This window comes from Physeter macrocephalus, chromosome 6 (assembly GCF_002837175.3).
Source record: "Physeter macrocephalus isolate SW-GA chromosome 6, ASM283717v5, whole genome shotgun sequence".
In the NCBI taxonomy this organism is placed as follows: Eukaryota; Metazoa; Chordata; class Mammalia; order Artiodactyla; family Physeteridae; genus Physeter; species Physeter macrocephalus.
This window is the reverse complement of record NC_041219.1, coordinates 52,725,778-52,743,442: the sequence shown is the minus strand read 5'-3', so window position 1 is coordinate 52,743,442 and position 17,665 is coordinate 52,725,778. Positions and strand designations below refer to the sequence as shown.

The following is a 17,665-nucleotide window of genomic DNA, read 5'->3' as shown; positions in this document are numbered from 1 at the left end:
TCACAGAGCAAACATTGTTTACGACTGCCAGCCAAGCTAATGTGGTCTCTCCGCCTGTTCAAGCAGATTATCACAGTAAGTCCCAAACAATCAAGTCGAGGCAGGGAGGGGGCTGACCCAGCCTCCGCTCTGCGGATGGCACGAGGGCAACATTCCAAGCAAGGTTCGCCCGGGCCACAATCTGTGCCAGCTCTTCTGGGAACCCACCAGGCGAGAGTGCTGGACACAGCCAGGCAGCAAGGAGGACAAGCTCTCAACTCAGATCAAAGGCCGAAGCAACTAGGCTTCCAGAGGCGGGCACTACACCAGTTCACGTACAGCCACGTGAGAAGGGATGAGGGAGGCACTGCAAGATGCATTTTTCAATGAAAACAGGGTGCAACCGCACACGCTGGGAGGGGCACAGGCTGCTGGGTCCTCACACAGCCATCGGAGGATGGGGCAGCCAGGCTGCTGGGGGTGGAGCAGTCACTGAGATCACCGTACGATTCACTTCTGACAGTGTCACTGCACCCTCTGAGCTCCTAAACGTTAATATAAACGACAAATATACTATCGGAGGCCATTAAACGGAAATGTCTCACAAGCAGTCGGACTTTTTTTTAAACAATCAATGCACGCTCTGATGTTAACTTCAGGCCAGACTTCCCCGGCTCTCCTCCCAGGGTGCCACCCCATCTCCACCCTCTCCTCTCCGGAGCGGCGCCCTGGTGCAGGCCTCCACGCTGCCTGCCTGGCTCAGCTGGGACTAAGTCTGAAAACCATCCGGGGGCCTGTGCTCCCTGTCCCTCAGCCCTTGAGGGACATGAAACCGATATTCAGGACACCCTGGCTCTGGTCCCCCCAGAGGCGCACGCTGCTGCGAGCCCCTGAGCGGGACAGTCACCTGCTACAGGAAGAGGGGCCTCCCTCATTGACACTCCACGGTTCCCTGAACAAAGCAACAGCAAGATTAGCAGGGGAAACTTCTCCCTTCCACCGGACAAGCTATTCCATGAGGCTCAGACATCAAGGCGTAAAGAGAAGTCCGAGGCTCAGGGGACAGAGGGGCTCCGAGAGAGCAACGGCCCCTCCACACAGGCCTGCCAGCAGCACCAGCGTGCCCCCATCCCACCATGTGCACCCCCAGCCAACCAAGAATGCCGTTCCAGCCCGGCCCGCCTCATCAAAGACCACAGAGACCGGAGAAGGAAGGGGCGAGAGAGAGAAGAGGCTACACTTAGCTGGCTGACCAAGATAAAGGGATGAAGTGAGTGATAAAGGCCAAGCACCACACGAGCACTTCACTGTCGCTCGGGACGGTGGAAGGTCTGGCCACGAGCCACGCCAGGGCAGGATCAGGGCCGGGGGCAGCTTTCGAGAGAACACAGCTACTTTCTCAGGTCACGGGAAAAGGCAGAAACAGGTCCAGAGCGATACACTGCAATACCCTTATGAAGTTCTTCAAAATCTAGTCTGAAAGTCAGGACAGAAAATCCTCCCTGGTAAAAACAAGGTGTTGATACTAAACGTGAGAAGGAAGAAGTGGCAACAGGTGTAAAGGATCCAGGGCAAGTGGTGTCTCAGGCTCCAGGTCTTTTCCTTGGAGGCTCTCTGGCCACCCTGGGACCCTCACTGGCTCTAACCACAGAAGCGCCTTCTGCATCTGCACTAGAGTCCCGAAGGCCAGGGAAGGCGTCATTTTCTGTGGTTGGTGGGGGGAACCCCTACTTTTTAAAAAAACAGAAAAAAGGGGAACAAGGCAGCTTGTCTATCATATTAGAAGAGCTGGCACTGCTGGCTTTTTGACCCTCAGCTCTGCAGCTGGTATGCCTCCTGTGTGAACAAGGGTGCAGGCTGTGTATTTCCTGGACAAACATGACCCAGGGGAGTTTCTTCCATTTAGTGTCAGGAGAGTTGCCTTGTAAATGGGACACATCCTTCTCCACGTGGGTGGCAAAGACCTCTTGAGAAGAGCCTCTGTGAGAACACTTACCCACAGTCCCAGAGCATCTCAGCACCTGACACAAGGAACCATCCTAGTGTCACACACGTGGACACACACACACACCCGGAATTACCAGGGGACACACATCTAAATCCACCAGGCAATCTGGGAGCATTCCTCTTATCTGGAACATACAGTAAAAACCTGTATTTTGGGGTGATATCTGACTCTTTCTTCCTTTTAATGAGGGCTGATTTACTTTCTCTTTGTTCCAAAAGCAACACCCTACTCTGAGCCCGGTTATCGCAGGAGGACCACATCTGAGCTGAGGGCGCAGTAAGCTGGTTCTTAGAAGCCGCCTATTTTTAGTCCCTGGTCCTTCCTGACCTCTTCCCAAGGGAAGGCCCCTCCCTCTGCTCTCCGGCAAACAGCTCTGCCAGAGCACAGGACACTCATACCAAGCGGGAAGTGGGGGCTGGAGAGCCCTGAGGCTGCCCCTCCACACGTCAGACTGCAGAGAGGTGAACGGAGGAGCCTGGAGGAGAAGTGGGAGGGAGGACATTTTTTAAATCACAAAGCAAGTGGGAGCGTGACTGGACATCTGTCCTGCGTCTGTCAGGCACGGTAACCTCGCAGCCCACAGCACTGTTGGCAAGCCTGAACCAGCCAAGACAGCCACTCACCCTGCAGAGAGCGAGGCCACCCACCGGCATGACCGCGACTCCCCTGACACGGCCAGCCTTCTCCCTTCGCCAAGCAGGGAGTGCAGAGGAAAGAGGAAAACACTCGGACACCCGCCTCACTCTGAACTCCAAGATATGCCCTCCTTTCACGAGACTTCACAGTATTTTATACATGTAGCTGTTAACAGAATCGCCAACCTGAACTGAAGAGTGAATTCTGCTAATTCCGGTTTTCCACTGACTTGTCATTGTAAAATTGTAAGTCTAGGAAGAAGTCTCACTCCCCTTAAGAGTTAAACATTTTTTAACTTGACTTGTAACAAGGTTCAAACATAGTAGGTGAAATATGAATAGACCCAATGCATAAGACAAGGTAAACAGTCTATTTTAAACCAAGAGCAAAGAAAATGAGGAAAAGAATTTGAAAAAGAGTATGTGTGTGTGTATAACTGAATCACTTTGCTGTACACTTGAAACTAACACAACATTGTTAATTAACTATACTTCAATTTAAAAAACGGGGAAAAAAAAAAACCAAATAAGATGACTTTAAAGAAAGAGTAAAGGAAGTGACAGTCCAGCTGATAAACTAAACGATTTTCATCTTCAAAGAGCTTGACATCTGTGAACTCACCGCCATATGTACACCCCGCCTTGCAGGGGGCACACCAGCAGACAGCAGAACACGACCCGGGCCTCTGCTCCAACACTAAGTACACGCATTGTATCACAGCAGCTCCCAAAGCTGACCTCCGGATGCCTGTACCACCCCGCTCCCATCCCACCACCTGCCCTAGAAGAAGAAATCATTTCGTAACCTGGCAAGTCCTCCCCTTCCCCTCCCGGCCCAAAGGAAGGGCAAGAGCTTGGGGGAGGACGCATCCACTGTGTTGCGACAACCTTGCTGACTTTCTAACTACATTTCTGAGAGCTCCCAGGACAGTTCTTTAGGTCAGCTTCCACCGTTTAGTAGTTCTGGGCATCTGTTTGCAGCAGCATAAACCCTGGGGTGGAGGGGGCAGTGGGGGCACAGTGTTCCAAGGCAGCTGCTCCCCTCACAGCCTCACACCTCAGCCAGGCAGCATTTGGTACCAGGCACCTCCCTGAGACTGGTGTTCTTGGGGACACTGAATACAGAAGATAGGGACTTGTCCCCCAGAGCTTAGGGCACATCCTGGAAACCATGAGACCACAAGGGGGGCAGCTGGAACATGACCCTTAGAAAGCTGTCCCTACTTCAGCCATTTTATAAAACAGTGGATGTCTCAAAGGCTAGCAAGAATCCAATTAAAGCACTTTAAAACTTCTAGTGATTGTTGAGTCCATGAATGCCTTCATTTTGTACCATCGGGCTACCACTTACTGAGCATTATGTGCCAAACACTGGTGTATGCTTTACCTACATTATCTCATTTTATCTTTAGAACAACATTGTAAGTATGTTGTCACCCTCATTTTAGAGATCAGACCATTAAATTAGGGTTTGAGAGAATAATCAAGGCCGCATACCCACAGCAGGTGAGGGAGCTGGGAGAACTTATCTACCGAGGGTTGGCTGGTTCCAATGCCTATGCCCCTTCCACAAATGTTGCCGCACTCACTCGGTGCATTCAAATTTATTGTGTCTCCTCTTAATTTTCTTGCTCTTTTAGCAGTAAATTTTTATGTGCATGCATGTCACATCTCTCATACAATTCCCTACATGCTGACAAATTTTTTAAATGAAGGGTGACTGCCAGCCAACCCACAGATATTGATTAGTGCCTGCTCAGTGCCAAGACTGCATCAGGTACTGCCAAGAGATCAAAAAGAAAAGATAAATTTGTAAAGGGGAGGACAAAACACTGAGACTGTTAACTACTAACACGAGGTGATAAACAAACACGACAGGAGGCCCGGGAGCAGGTGCTCCTCTGCATACACCCATCACCCGAGAGCCATTTTAATGCAGATTCAGATGCCACAGGTCCAGGTGGCGACCTGAGAACAAGCTCCTAAGCAGCAAGGAGCCAAAGGATTTCAAAGGTCTACCTGGGCTGGGGTGCTCTGGAGAAGGTAAAGAAGTGAATCAGAAACAGTCCTTACATTTAGAGGACTGAGTAGAATTGGAGAAGTTTGGGATACAGTGTTGGGAAGAGAGAAAATAGTATTTTAGATGGAGCAAAAAAATTCAGGCAAAGGAGAAGCATGAAACACAGGTCATTCAGGGGATAGGTGTCTGTGTAAAAAAAAGATAAAAATATTCCCAAACTGTATCACTACTTAGGTACCAAGAATTACGAGACTTAATTCTCTTGAAGAGCCCCGAGTGGCCTGAGAGTAAGTTCGAGGTAGAGAATAACTTCAGTGTGTTGGTCTAATAAAGGGCAACACCCGTGATAAACATCTTGCAGAAGGTAGCCCCAGCTACTCGGCTACTTGGTGCCCCTCGGAGGTTTAAGGCCATGAACTTGGGTGCACACCCAGCCACTAGCCAAAGAATGTTCATGAGATATTTTTAAATGCTTGCCATCCCGTAATGACCAGGAAAGGAAATCCCACTGTCAGCTCCACCCTATGTCGGCCTCCTAACACGGGTCTCCCAGGAGAAGGGCCAGAACAGTGGTCTCCAACTGTGCCATCTGGTGACGTGGCCCAACTTCCGGGCTGGGTCACTTCCTCTGCTGTCTCAGACCAAGGGGCTCTGCCGGTGCCCAGTAAGCTCCTCAGCAAACAGAAATGAAGGCCCAGACACAGGAGGGGTCACCAGGATGCCCCGACAGCATGCACGCTCTGGGAAGGCAGGGCAGCACGGCAGGAGCGCAGTGCGCACCACAGGGACGGGGTCTGAACCAGGGCTCTTCTCATAGGCCACACAACTGCTCTCAATCCATTTGTACATTTACAAAATGGAAATCACAATCCAAGCCCTGCCTACCCTACTATTGCAAATCCATTTCAGCAATGTCTGGGAAATGCTTCCTAAGCTGTGAAGCACTATAAAAAGACAATTCCGGGCTTCCCTGGTGGCGCAGTGGTTGAGAGTCCGCCTGCTGATGCAGGGGACACGGGTTCATGCCCCGGTCCGGGAAGATCCCACATGCCACAGAGCGGCTGGGCCCGTGAGCCATGGCCACTGAGCCTGCGTGTCCGGAGCCTGTGCTCCGCAACGGGAGAGGCCACGACAGTGAGAGGCCTGCGTACCGCAAAAAAAAAAAAAAAAAAAGACAATTCCGTACTCTTAAAGGGTCTGAGAGATAGAGAGGCCCTTTATGACACTCTCCCTTTCTTGTCAGCACCCCACTGTCTATATCTGGTATTTAATATCCCTTTCACCAAAGGAAAAACTCAAAGCACAAAGAAGAAACCACAGACCTGTTCAAGGTCAAACACCAAATACGTGTGTTTGGAGGAGTGAAAGCCATGGCTCAAGGTTGCCACGAAGTTAAACATTTTTCTGTTATGGTAAAATAAGAGAGCAACTTCCTAATTTGCCTCTAGAGGTTCAATGTTTTAACCCTTCCTAAAGGTGCCCTGCAGAGTCAAACCACTGGACCCACACTTGTGTGAACCAACCCGAGAGCCTAGGTGGAGCTGACTGAGGGTGGACAGGACTGCAGCACTGACCCGACAGCTCCTTGGACCACACCAGCCGTGCAGGCAAGGCTTCAGCTTCCTTTGCTGTAAAGACAGGCCAGGACTAGCTAAGTGATTAGACCTCCTGTAGGCGGCCAGTCCCCAACACCCAGAACAGGTAGAAGCTTCTCTGAAACAGTGAGGTGCTTGGCCCAGCACCTCCAAGACCCATGCACCTCCCTACAGACCCTTTAGACAATCGTGTGTTCTAATTTCCTTAGGGCACCGCTAAGTCCCAGCATCCAGACTAGAAACCTCTGGAGTAAGTGACCAGCTGCGACATGCAAAGGCAGCCTCCTCAAATCTCCCACCACATTCCACTCTCCCAGCCTTTTGAAGTTTGCCACAATTCTAGAATTGAGAAGGCAGACCTAAGCCAACCTGGGTACATTTGGGGGAAGGGAGGGAGGAGTGGAAACAGAAAGAGGAAAACATCAAACAACCAATCGGTCACGTTGCAAAAACCCTGCGCTTTTATGATTTGTCGTTTGAGGGGAGGAGCCCACACAAGCTGGCACGCCCCGCTTGGCAGGTCCCCACTCAGCGCTGAGGCGCACGGTCCCAGCAGAGCACCTGACGAGCAGAAGGCAACCATCCGTGCGTGACGTGTGAGAGGCCCGGGGAGCCTCAGCTCAACCCCAACTCTGTCCCGTCCCCATCCACGTGGCTCTGCGGGAGTTTCTTAACCTATTTCCTTTTCTGGCCTCAGGGGAGGCTGGAACATATGTAAAAAGCCTCTCACAGTGCCAGACACACAGAAAATACTCAATAAAGCCTGGAGATGAGGATGATGCTGGTGGGGACTCTGCCTTCCAGCCTCACGTCAGGAAACTGAAGTCGAAGACCTGCACCCAAGAGATCTCACAAGTGCGCTATTCTTAGTGGAAAGTAGTCTCCGGACATTTCCCCTCCTCTTTCCTATAGAAGGGAAGTCATCTGTCTCCAGGCACCTGAACCTGATCTGAAGACAGACAAAAACATTCAGCTAACCTTCTCTTGTATCCATAAGGCCTGAACCAGACTCCAGTGGAAAAAAATAAGAACATGACCACCTAAAATAAACTGAACACAAGAACCTCTGAAACCAGCCCTCAAAAACAACTGAGGGGGGACTTCCCTGGCGGTCCAGTGGTTAAGAATCTGCCTTCCAATGCAGGGGATGCGGGTTCGATCCCTGGTTGGGGAACTAAGATCCCGCATGCCGCAGGGCAACTAAGCCCATGAACCGCAACTACTGAGCCCGTGCTCTCTGGAGCCCGAGAGCCACAATTAGAGAGAAGCCTGTGTGCTGCAACGAACAGCCCACGCGCTGCAATGAAAGATCCCGCGTGCTGGCGTGCCTCGACTAAGACCTGATGCAGCCAAATAAATAAAATTTAAACAACAACAACAGCTAGGGGATGGGAGTGGGGGACACAAAGCAACTCCATGTAAGCCAGGAACACCCTTTCCTGGGAAAGAAGGGAAATGACAGGCACAGCCAGACCCCGGATATGGTTAACCTCCTGAGCCCCAGGCTTCCCATAAGGCGCTGTATCTTAGCTGTCCCAATAACCAGTTACGATGCTGGGAGCAGGGGGCGGGAAGGATCAATATTCCAAGAGCCAACGAACAAGAAACCCCTAGTTCTAGTGCTTGAGAAAAAGAAGAATCTTTTAAGGAACACTCTGGGGAAGAAGTGTGGTGTTTATACAAAATATGTTAGGAAACTGACTGTGAAAGGTGGTGGGAACTTACCCACTGCTATAAAATAAGCTCCACAAGGGTAAGGATTTTTCTTTGTTTGGCTTGCTGCTATGGTCTCCAGCACCTAGAACCATGCAAGGAACACAGAGGCACTCAGACACTCGTTGAAGGAACGAAATAAAGAGGAAGCAGCAGCTATGTGACATGGTTAAGGGCACAGGCTGTGAATCAAACAGAATCAGATTCAGATCCTGGTTTTGTTACTTAAGTCTCAACCTCTCGGAGAGACAGACAATCAGAGCACTGGACGGGGACTGGGAGCTGCAGCCCCATTCCACCTAACCCGTACCCTAACCCTAACCCTAACCCTAAACCAGTACCCTAACCCTAACCCTAGCCCTAACCCTAACCCAGTACCGTAACCCTAACCCTAAACCAGTACCGTAACCCTAACCCTAAACCAGTACCCTAACCCTAACCCTAACCCATACCCTAAACCTAACCCTAACCATTCCATCCTAACCCTAACCCTAACCATTCCACCCTAACCCTAACCCCAACCCCATTCCCCCCAACCCTAACCCGTACCCTAACCCTAACCCGTACCCTAACCCTAACCATTCCACCCTAACCCTAACCCTAACCCCATTCCACCCTAACCCTAACCCCATTCCACCCTAACCCTAACCCCATTCCACCCTAACCCGCACCATAGTGTGTCTGCTCTGCCCCCGCACCCTCTCTATCCTTGCGTTCCTGTGGAAGACATGCCCACGCACCCCTCTCTACAGGGAGCCTTCCTTCTGTCCTGCTCAGGAGACGGCGTGACTATCAGTACAGCCAGGGATTAGCAGGCAGACCAGAACTGGGAGAAGCTAGTGCAGCAGGAGAAACAGACGGCATCTAAAAAGGCACCCAGCTGAGAACCAACTAAAATCTAAGAGCCAAGACAGCCTCCTACGCTCACTTACATAGTGATTCCCACCTATCAGCATCCCATAATATGTTAGTTTGATTTTTACAAATTAACACTTTCTCAAGCTGCTGAGAGCACCATTTTCTAAGATGAACCCCACAATTCTCTTGACAGCTCAATGCAAATCTGCCACGCATCTCAATGTGTCAGGGACAATTTCCTAGACAACTTCAGCCAGGGGTGGGAGGTGGAAATACATCTCCTGCCCGAAAGGTCCCCAGCTGACGTCACAGAGCCGCTGAGGATTTCAACTGGAAAAGATCTGAGAGAACTCCAATTAACTCACTGAGCTGAGCATAGGATCCAGGTTTCCTGAGGACTTGGGTCCAGAGAATTTAGGAATTTCAGATTTTTAGTCATAAGCCAAAACCTTGGACCGTTAGGTGGTGTTTGTGAATGTGTACGTGCAAGGCGGAAGAAATAAGCAGGAAGACGGACTCTTGAGTGTGTCCTCTGTAACCCTGACCTCCTAGGAGACACAGCTGCAGAGGGACACGCACATCAGCTTCTCATTGTACTGACGTCGCACCCACTCCTCCGAGGACCTGCAACGGTGAGTGACACAGTGAAGCAAGAGGGGTCGCACATCACAATCACAGCTTCTAAACAAAACAGGGTTCAGGGCTTCCCTGGTGGCGCAGTGGTTGAGAGTCCGCCTGCCGATGCAGGGGACAAGGGTTCATGCCCCGGTCCGGAAAGATCCCACATGCCGCGGAGCAGCTAGGCCCGTGAGCCATGGCCGCTGAGCTTGCGCGTCCGGAGCCTGTGCTCCGCAACGGGAGAGGCCACAGCAGTGAGAGGTCCACGTACCGCCAAAAAAAAAAAAAAAACAGGGTTCAGGGAGGGGAGGAAGAGCCCCGAGATGTAAGAAGAGCAACCTCCCAGGTGTGCCCAGGCCTGAGCTGCCACTGCTGCCAACTAAGATGTCACCTCCAGAAATACATGCCCCTCTTACCCACCAGGCTGCCAACTGACTCCTGCAACTGGATTATCATTCAGCTGGAAGAAGAGACACAAGGACAGCCAGTCAGTATTCAGAGAAAATCACTGTCCCTCCGGATGTCTGCAGGAAGCAGGGCACACTCATGTGAGACATGCCAGCTACAGCAAAGAGCTCAGACACACTCACTCACTGTAGCAAGACTTCTTTCTTAGCAACAGAACCCCAACTCCTGTGCTCCGCAACGGGAGAGGCCACAGCAGTGAGAGGTCCTCGTACCGCCAAAAAAAAAAAAAAACAGGGTTCAGGGAGGGGAGGAAGAGCCCCGAGATGTAAGAAGAGCAACCTCCCAGGTGTGCCCAGGCCTGAGCTGCCACTGCTGCCAACTAAGATGTCACCTCCAGAAATACATGCCCCTCTTACCCACCAGGCTGCCAACTGACTCCTGCAACTGGATTATCATTCAGCTGGAAGAAGAGACACAAGGACAGCCAGTCAGTATTCAGAGAAAATCACTGTCCCTCCGGATGTCTGCAGGAAGCAGGGCACACTCATGTGAGACATGCCAGCTACAGCAAAGAGCTCAGACACACTCACTCACTGTAGCAAGACTTCTTTCTTAGCAACAGAACCCCAACTTGATCAGGGCCAGCAATGGTACAAAACCACACTTCCCAGCCTCCCTTGAAGCTAGCTGTGACCATCTTTTCTAAGTGCTGGCTCATGAGATATAAGCAGAGGTGTGTGAGCCTTCCAGAAAGACTCCTTTAAGGGAGTTGTCTTACATGGGAGAGCAACTTTTTGTCTTTCTCTTCATTTCCTCTGTTTTGTGTTTTTCTTGGAAACAGAAATATGATGGCTGGAGCTCCAGCAGCCATGTCTGACCACCAGGTAACCTAAAGGATGGAAATTATGTGCCAGGGCAGTGGAGTTAGGTCAGTTAAACTCTCACCTATCAACCCATGGAGTGGACCACATGCTGCAGCTAATTGGGCCAGAACTTCTATCTTTTTAGACAGAAGGAGGCAACATCCTGATGACCATAGAAATGGCTACTGGCTGAGCCTCCCACCTCTAGGCCTCTTTACATAATGGAGAAAACCTTCTTTCATGTTTAAGCCATATTTTGCAATTCCCAGCAGTTTTAAAACTAACCCTAATGGATACACTAACCTTTATTTACCAAGGGAAGCTCTGAAGGAGACAGAACTGTGCACAGTCTTGCATGGAGAACAGGACAGACTCCAACGGGGCCGCTTACACAGAACGGCTTTGGCTTGACTTTCCTAACTGGTAAGCCCTGCTACTAAAAAAGAGCACAGCTTTTCTCGGAGTTAAGAGGAAGGAAGGTTCATCCCCAAGCAACTAAATATTCCACGTTATCCATAACTGAACTCTCAGGATAGACCGACCCAGGGAGGTGGCATGATTTGACCTCTTGGGTGATATTCACCTACAGATTTTCATCACCAATTAAAATTATGCAAACCCCATGACCCTCAACTTCTAACACTTTTAGGCCTGCTCATCTACTACCACCTCCTGCAGAAAAGCCCCGCCAACGCAGAGCCAGCAAACCTCTAACCCTTCAGTCCATTAACTCACCAACTAGCACACACCCTTACTCGGGTTAGGTGCTCAGTCCACGTGGTGTTATGTACCCCAAAATGCAAACACTTAACAGTCAGAGACAACAAGGGCTAGAGGCAGTTATAGAAGAAGGAAAGTGTCCGCCCCGCAAAGGTGGCTCCCCTGCTGGCCCAAACTCACCCTCTTCTCCTGTTAAAGCTGGAGCAGATGCACTCCTCTGCCCCAAAGCCAACGTCAAGTTGAACTGTCCATCCGTGGAGAGGACCATACCACCAACACGCTGCGACCAGCAGGGCCAGAACGGACCATGAGAAGGGGGCTTAGGTGGTGGCGGCCCTGGCCCTAGGGCCCATTTTGCACCATACGTGATTTACGATGACTGCCTACCCTTCGGAGAAGGGAGGAGAGGGCAGGATGGTTTTTCCAAGTCAAGTATTAGGTAGGTTAAGGAAATAAATTCCTCCTGGTAGGGACGGAATACTTCTAGAACAGAAAAACAAACATAAATCAATAAAGGGAGGAAAAACCCTGGAATGAGTATAGAAAAGAAGAAAATTAACTTCATGTAAGACAGACCTCATAAGGAAAGTTTACAGGAAATGGACTCATTTGACATGAAAATGAAAAAACTCAGGACACCTTCCCTGCCTTCAAGATCCACTAGTATTCCAGTGTCTAGAAGCGTACTTTGTATGCAAAAGAGCATTTACTATTTGTTGACTGATTAGCAAAAGGCAGCTGGCAATCCTCTCTGAGCCTCACAGGAAAAGATGAAAAGAAGATACGCACAAAGAGCAGCGGACCGGCTCTAGGTAAGTGGTCCTCATGTCCAGGGTAGAGATGGTCCGGGCAGCTTGCGGCCCCCAGCCACCCTGTGCAGCATGGTCAGTTCCATCCTTACCCCTACAGAGGCTCATCGGCCCTCCTTCCTGCCTTTCCACTACGCTGTCTGTTGTGACTTCATCATTTGCTTCTCACTAGGCAGTGAGCCCACTGTGCGGGGAGGGGGGCTGTCTTATTCAGTGTGTGTGTGTCTGCACACTGTGGGCCCCAGAGCCTGGCTCCTAGAACATAATGGATGAGAATGAAGGCAACGAGTATATGCTGTTCGCTCCCCATGTGCCTAGCACTGGGGACCAGAGTGAGTAAGACCAACACTCCTGTCCGCAAGGAGCCTTCATCCTAGTGGGGGAGACAGCGTGCAAGCAAACGCCCACATGGTAGAGGGAAACACGCGCCGTGGAGGAAAAACGCGGTGTGGGAGAAGAACGGGAGGTGCTGGCTGGGGAGGGTGGCTGCTGTCACCCAGACTCGTCTGGGATCACCTGCAAGGGAACAGCACACAAGACTGGAGGTGGGATAGTGCCGCCAGGGGACAACAGACTGTGTGGGACCTTGCAGGCCACTGTGAGGACGACTGGCTGCTGACAATACATCTAGGGGTGCAAGGGTGGAAGCAGGGAAACCGGTTTGGTGGTTACTGCAAAAATCCAGGGGATGGATGACTTGGCTAAAGCGGTATCACTGTAGGTTGTGGTCAGATTCCGGATCAAAATACAAAAGTGGAGTTCACAGAATTTGCCAATGGATAAAATATGAGGTATGAGAATAAGAGAGCCTGAGGAGCTGAAAAGATAAATAAAGAATAAATACATAAACCTCCTTCCTGCTGGGTCCCACTGGCAGCCCACGCACAGACAAAGTAACCCCTTGGCCATCTCGCTGTGCAGGAGCGTCACACCCGGCAAAGCTGGTCCCCTGGCAGAGGCCCTCCCCCACACTTGAGAGCTGACCCTGGATCCAGCCTCTCACTCCACCCCCACTTTGCTTCCTACACTCTTGGCCCCGTGACCCTTCGCTAAGTAGATGGGCACATGGTCTCACATCCACAGAATCTGCTCCTTTATCAACCATGAACAGGTCCAGAACAGCTCAGTGGAGCTCCTGATAAAGAGAAGGTCTACATCCTTAGCACGTTCCCCAACTGCTAGGGTCTCTTCCCCACACTTTGTGCCACTTAAGGAGGCAGTATCACCTCCAACACAGAGGAGGAGGCTCAGACTTGGGGGTGGAGGTGGGAGAACGGAGACAAGAAGGGAAAAACAAGAGAGCAGCTGCTGGAGGGTCTGCACCCCAAATCCCCCCTCAGGCTGTGCCTTTCCTCAGCCATTCAAGAGCATCTCCTGTTCAAGGGAAGGCCTCCATCCCCACCCACACGTGCCATCAGCACCATCACCAAATCACCCATCTAGACCTACTCCTCTCCTCTTCCACCCCACTTTCCAAAGAGCAAAAGGGTACTTGGCATTTCCATGAGATTCACCTTTAAAAATATACCGTTTGGGGTTTCTTTTCCTAGCCAAATCCATACAACCTTGTCCTGAACATTCAGCCTGAGACAGACAATAAGACAAACAGAAAAAAGAATTCAAAATGGGGCAAAGGTAGGGAAGTGCTTCTTACTGATGATTTTCTAGGCCAATGACTGTAAGATCATGGTAAGCGTGTCAATCAAGTGTTTGCTGACTGTTCACAAAGTGGCCAACATACGATGACCCCTGGAAGAGACAGACATGCAGACAAGACAGCATTCCCACCCTCAAGAAGCATGCAATCCAATTAAGGAAGAAACTACCGCAGGCACGAGAGCAAACGAGCAAATGCTTCCTATACTGCATGGCCAGGCTATTGGAGTAAGCATGGTTAGGATTTGGGGGAGCGGAGAAGAGACAGAGGAGGCACACACAGGCTAGAGGCAGCGCTCAGCAGAGCGCACGCAGGGGACCGGGAGCGTGGTGACAACTGCCCTGTGGGCTTTGAAAGCCAGCTACAACAACTGACGGGGGCCTTGCAGGGAGCAGCCCAGCCTTCGCAGCAGGATGGCTTGGCCACAGCCAGGAGGGTGGTACCAAGGAGGATGGAAGTGCAGCCAGGCAATGTCCAGGAGGCCTGGACAGTCACTTCAGCATAAAATGAAGGGGGAACAGACTACAACTATAGCAATGGGAACCAGAATCTAAAAAGGGAAAGTCCTTACAATACTGAGCACCAATTATGGCAGGTGTAGTTTTAGACATTGGAGATAAGCGATTTCCAAAGACATTTTGAAGAAAGAAATAACAAAGCGGATTAGCTATAGAGGGTATACAAACCAACTGCTGACTTTATTTATTACCTGCATTCTGTTCAAGGGTGGAAAGGCTAATAAATACTTTATATCCCAATCAGGGGCTTAACTTTATCTACAACTTTCCTAGACACAGAATGCTTAAAGGAAGACTCTGTTAGGGACACACACACGTGAGATGAAATGACAGCCATCTTTAGTCCTTCATGGAATTATTTTGCTTCCCTGTGTTTTACATAAATATGGATGAAAGGATCTGAAAATTCCTAACTATCTCCCAAGCAGTAAAGCAAGGCCGTTGTTAACACACAACGGGCCTACATCGCCATTCCTTACCCTGCCACGGCCAAGCACACCTTCCTTCTGCGGGAGCCTGAGGAGGTGACGACAAAGGGCAGGGGCTCGAAGTACCTCTGACCCCCCAGGCACTGAGGAAGGCTTTTCACTCATCTGAGCCCTCTCTCACCCTCTAAGTGCCCCATAAGCCTCAGGGGTCACGACAAACCTGGCACACAGGCTCTGCTGAAGACATGGCCACATGCACTGGGAGCCATGGAAGCTTCTTCTGCCATCTCCCACCCTAACCCACACTCCAAAATGCCACAGACTGAGCATCAGCCTCCCAGGGAAGATGCTCCTGGCTTCAGACAACTGAGCAGCCAGCTGAGGGTCAGGTACCTAGGGGTGTATTTAAGGATGTGGCCCCTCTCCGCTGCATTTATAACACAGGGCAATTCTGAGCCCCTCACAGACTCTTCAGTGCAATGGCAATGACGACCAAGGTACTCACAGAGACGCCCTTCTATGCATCCCCAAGGCAAAGGCAGGTTGGTTTCCTAAGCCCAAGCCACAGGACACTGTAAGTGGAGTATATTCAAAGCAGTACACTACTGAGCTGGAATCCCATGTCCTCACAAGGATGAAGAAGGAGCCAGTCGTTAGCCCAAACCCGCCTCTCCTCCTCAGCCCCAGTGCGAGAACCAAGGAGGGCGAAGCTGGAGCCAGGCCAGTCTGCTGTATCACTCTGCCACTCTGGTCTGCAGCAGCCAGCCCTGCTCCGACAGGCTGTCCTCCTGCACATCCTTCTGACGCACTTTGACCTTGCACGGTTGAGGCCAAATATGCACAAGCCCAGTCTTCTGGCGATTCACAAAGTAACTGCTAACGGAGGATACTGCTCCAGGTAAGACACCACTGCCCTCAAACGAGGCTGCTTCTGTTTGATCATCTGCCCACAGAGCTAATGCGTGCATCTGGGTTTTGTCCACCATCTCTGCACATGGCACACGTCCATACTCATTACCAACCGTAATGGGGGGGCAGGGGAGTCAAAGAGATTAGCTCCACAAGACTCTGACCCTACCTGAGATGAAAGTCTTCAAACCAGACTCACACCGCTGCCAGCCATCACCCACCTCAACACTGTCACAGCCTACACCAGAATCCTACAGACACCCAGGTTGTGTGGGCAGGGAATTGAATCCACAAATAAACTGTCCCTTTAAAGATCTGCAGCAACTTAAAAGCAGCTGGTTTCTGGTATGAACCAGTCCTCAGAAAGCAACTCTCACTTCATCTACAAAGGACAAGGTCCAACAATTTGAGTTTTGTTTAAAAAAAATAAAATAAAAGGAAAGAATTGCTCCACACAGATAAATTCAAGACTCAGACACAACTGCTGGTTCAAGAACAGGGCTTGAGGGCTTTTCAAAGCAGCCAGAAGGCTGCTGAGTGTGACTATCCTGCTATAAAGATAAACGTGGCTGGTCGAGGTCTGGGTCGAGGGGAAGGGAAACAGTCCTGAACAGAAAGGTCCCGCCTGCAGGGGCACAAAGCAAGCGCAGAGCTCACTGTGGGGCCTCTGCACTGCCCACGCCCAGGGCAGATCCAGCAGAGCTGACCTTACCTGTACAGGCAGGTGTCTCCTGCCCTGCCCTGCAGTAGCAAGTCCTCGGACAGAGGCAACTGCGTGGCCAGAGGAAATCCAGACTTCTCCTCTTTCCTTTACCTCCCTCCCCATCTTTGTTTAAAAGAGAAGGGGAGGGACTTCCCTTCCCTGGTGGTCCAGTGGGTAAGACTCCGTGCTCCCAATGCAGGGGGCCTGGGTTCCATCCCTGGACCGGCAACTGGATCCCAAATGCCGCAACCAAGACTCTGCATGCGGCAGCTAAGAATCCCACGTGCTGCAACAAAGATCCCGTGTGCCACAAATAAGACCCAGAGGAACCAAAATAAATAAATATTAAAAAAAAAAAAAAAAAGAGAAGGGGAATATTTCTGTTCCTAAGAAGTATTGCAACTGCAAGAGTCCTATATCAAAAAACAATGACTGAGGACTTCCCTGGTGTCCTCAGAATCTGCCCTGCCAGTGCAGGGGACAGAGGTTCGAGCTCTGGTCCAGGAAGATCCCACATGCCGCGGAGCAACTAAGCCTGTGTGCCACAACTACCGAGCCTGCGCTCTAGAGCCCGTGAGCCACAACTACTGAAGCCTGCGCGCCTAGAGCCCATGCTCCACAACAAGAGAGGCCACCGCAATGAGAAGCCCACGCAACACAACAAAGAGCAGCCCCCGCTCGCCGCAACTAGCGAAAGCCCACGTACAGAAACGAAGACCCAACACAGCCAAAAATAAAAAATATAAATAAATAAATTTATTAAAAAAAAAAAAAACAAAAAAACCATGACTAAGACACTGCTTTGGGAAAGATCGCCAGTATTCTCCTTACTTGCTGCAAGTAATAAATCTTTCCCTCTCCCTCCCCGCCCCGCAAAAAAAGAAAAGAAAACAATGGCTGACTTTTTAAAGGATTTCAGTAATACCTGGGACCTCTAAAAGATCCTGAAACTGGCACAAGATGGTTATAATTTCAGTGCTTAAGAGAAGCTCTGAAGTCACATCATTTCCACACAGTGATCAGAGGTAGTTTCTTACCATATAGATGGGAGGCTTTATTTTTTTTGGTCTCCTGCCTCAAAGAAAGTCCCTACTCCAAACCAAGTACTGTGATGGTAGTAATAATGATACTATCAAAAATATCAGCTGCGGGCTTCCCTGGTGGCGCAGTGGTTGAGAGTCCGCCTGCCGATGCAGGGGACACGGGTTCGTGCCCCGGTCCGGG

The 17,665-nt window shown here is 50.6% G+C and overlaps 1 protein-coding gene across 26 annotated transcripts in view; it reads right to left on the bottom strand.

The window, feature by feature from the left end:
• Positions 1–17,665, bottom strand: part of MICAL3 (microtubule associated monooxygenase, calponin and LIM domain containing 3) — a 177,330-nt gene that overhangs the window by 132,828 nt on the left and 26,837 nt on the right. For 2 of the 26 annotated variants that reach the window (XM_028490745.2, XM_055085381.1), the window contains exon 3: positions 11,598–11,900. The exons of 23 other annotated variants lie outside the window; for them this stretch is intronic. The gene's annotated coding sequence lies outside the window, so the exon portion shown is untranslated. The remainder of the gene's footprint in view (positions 1–11,597; positions 11,901–17,665) is intronic. One more of the 26 variants, XM_028490747.2, reaches the window with a different exon arrangement.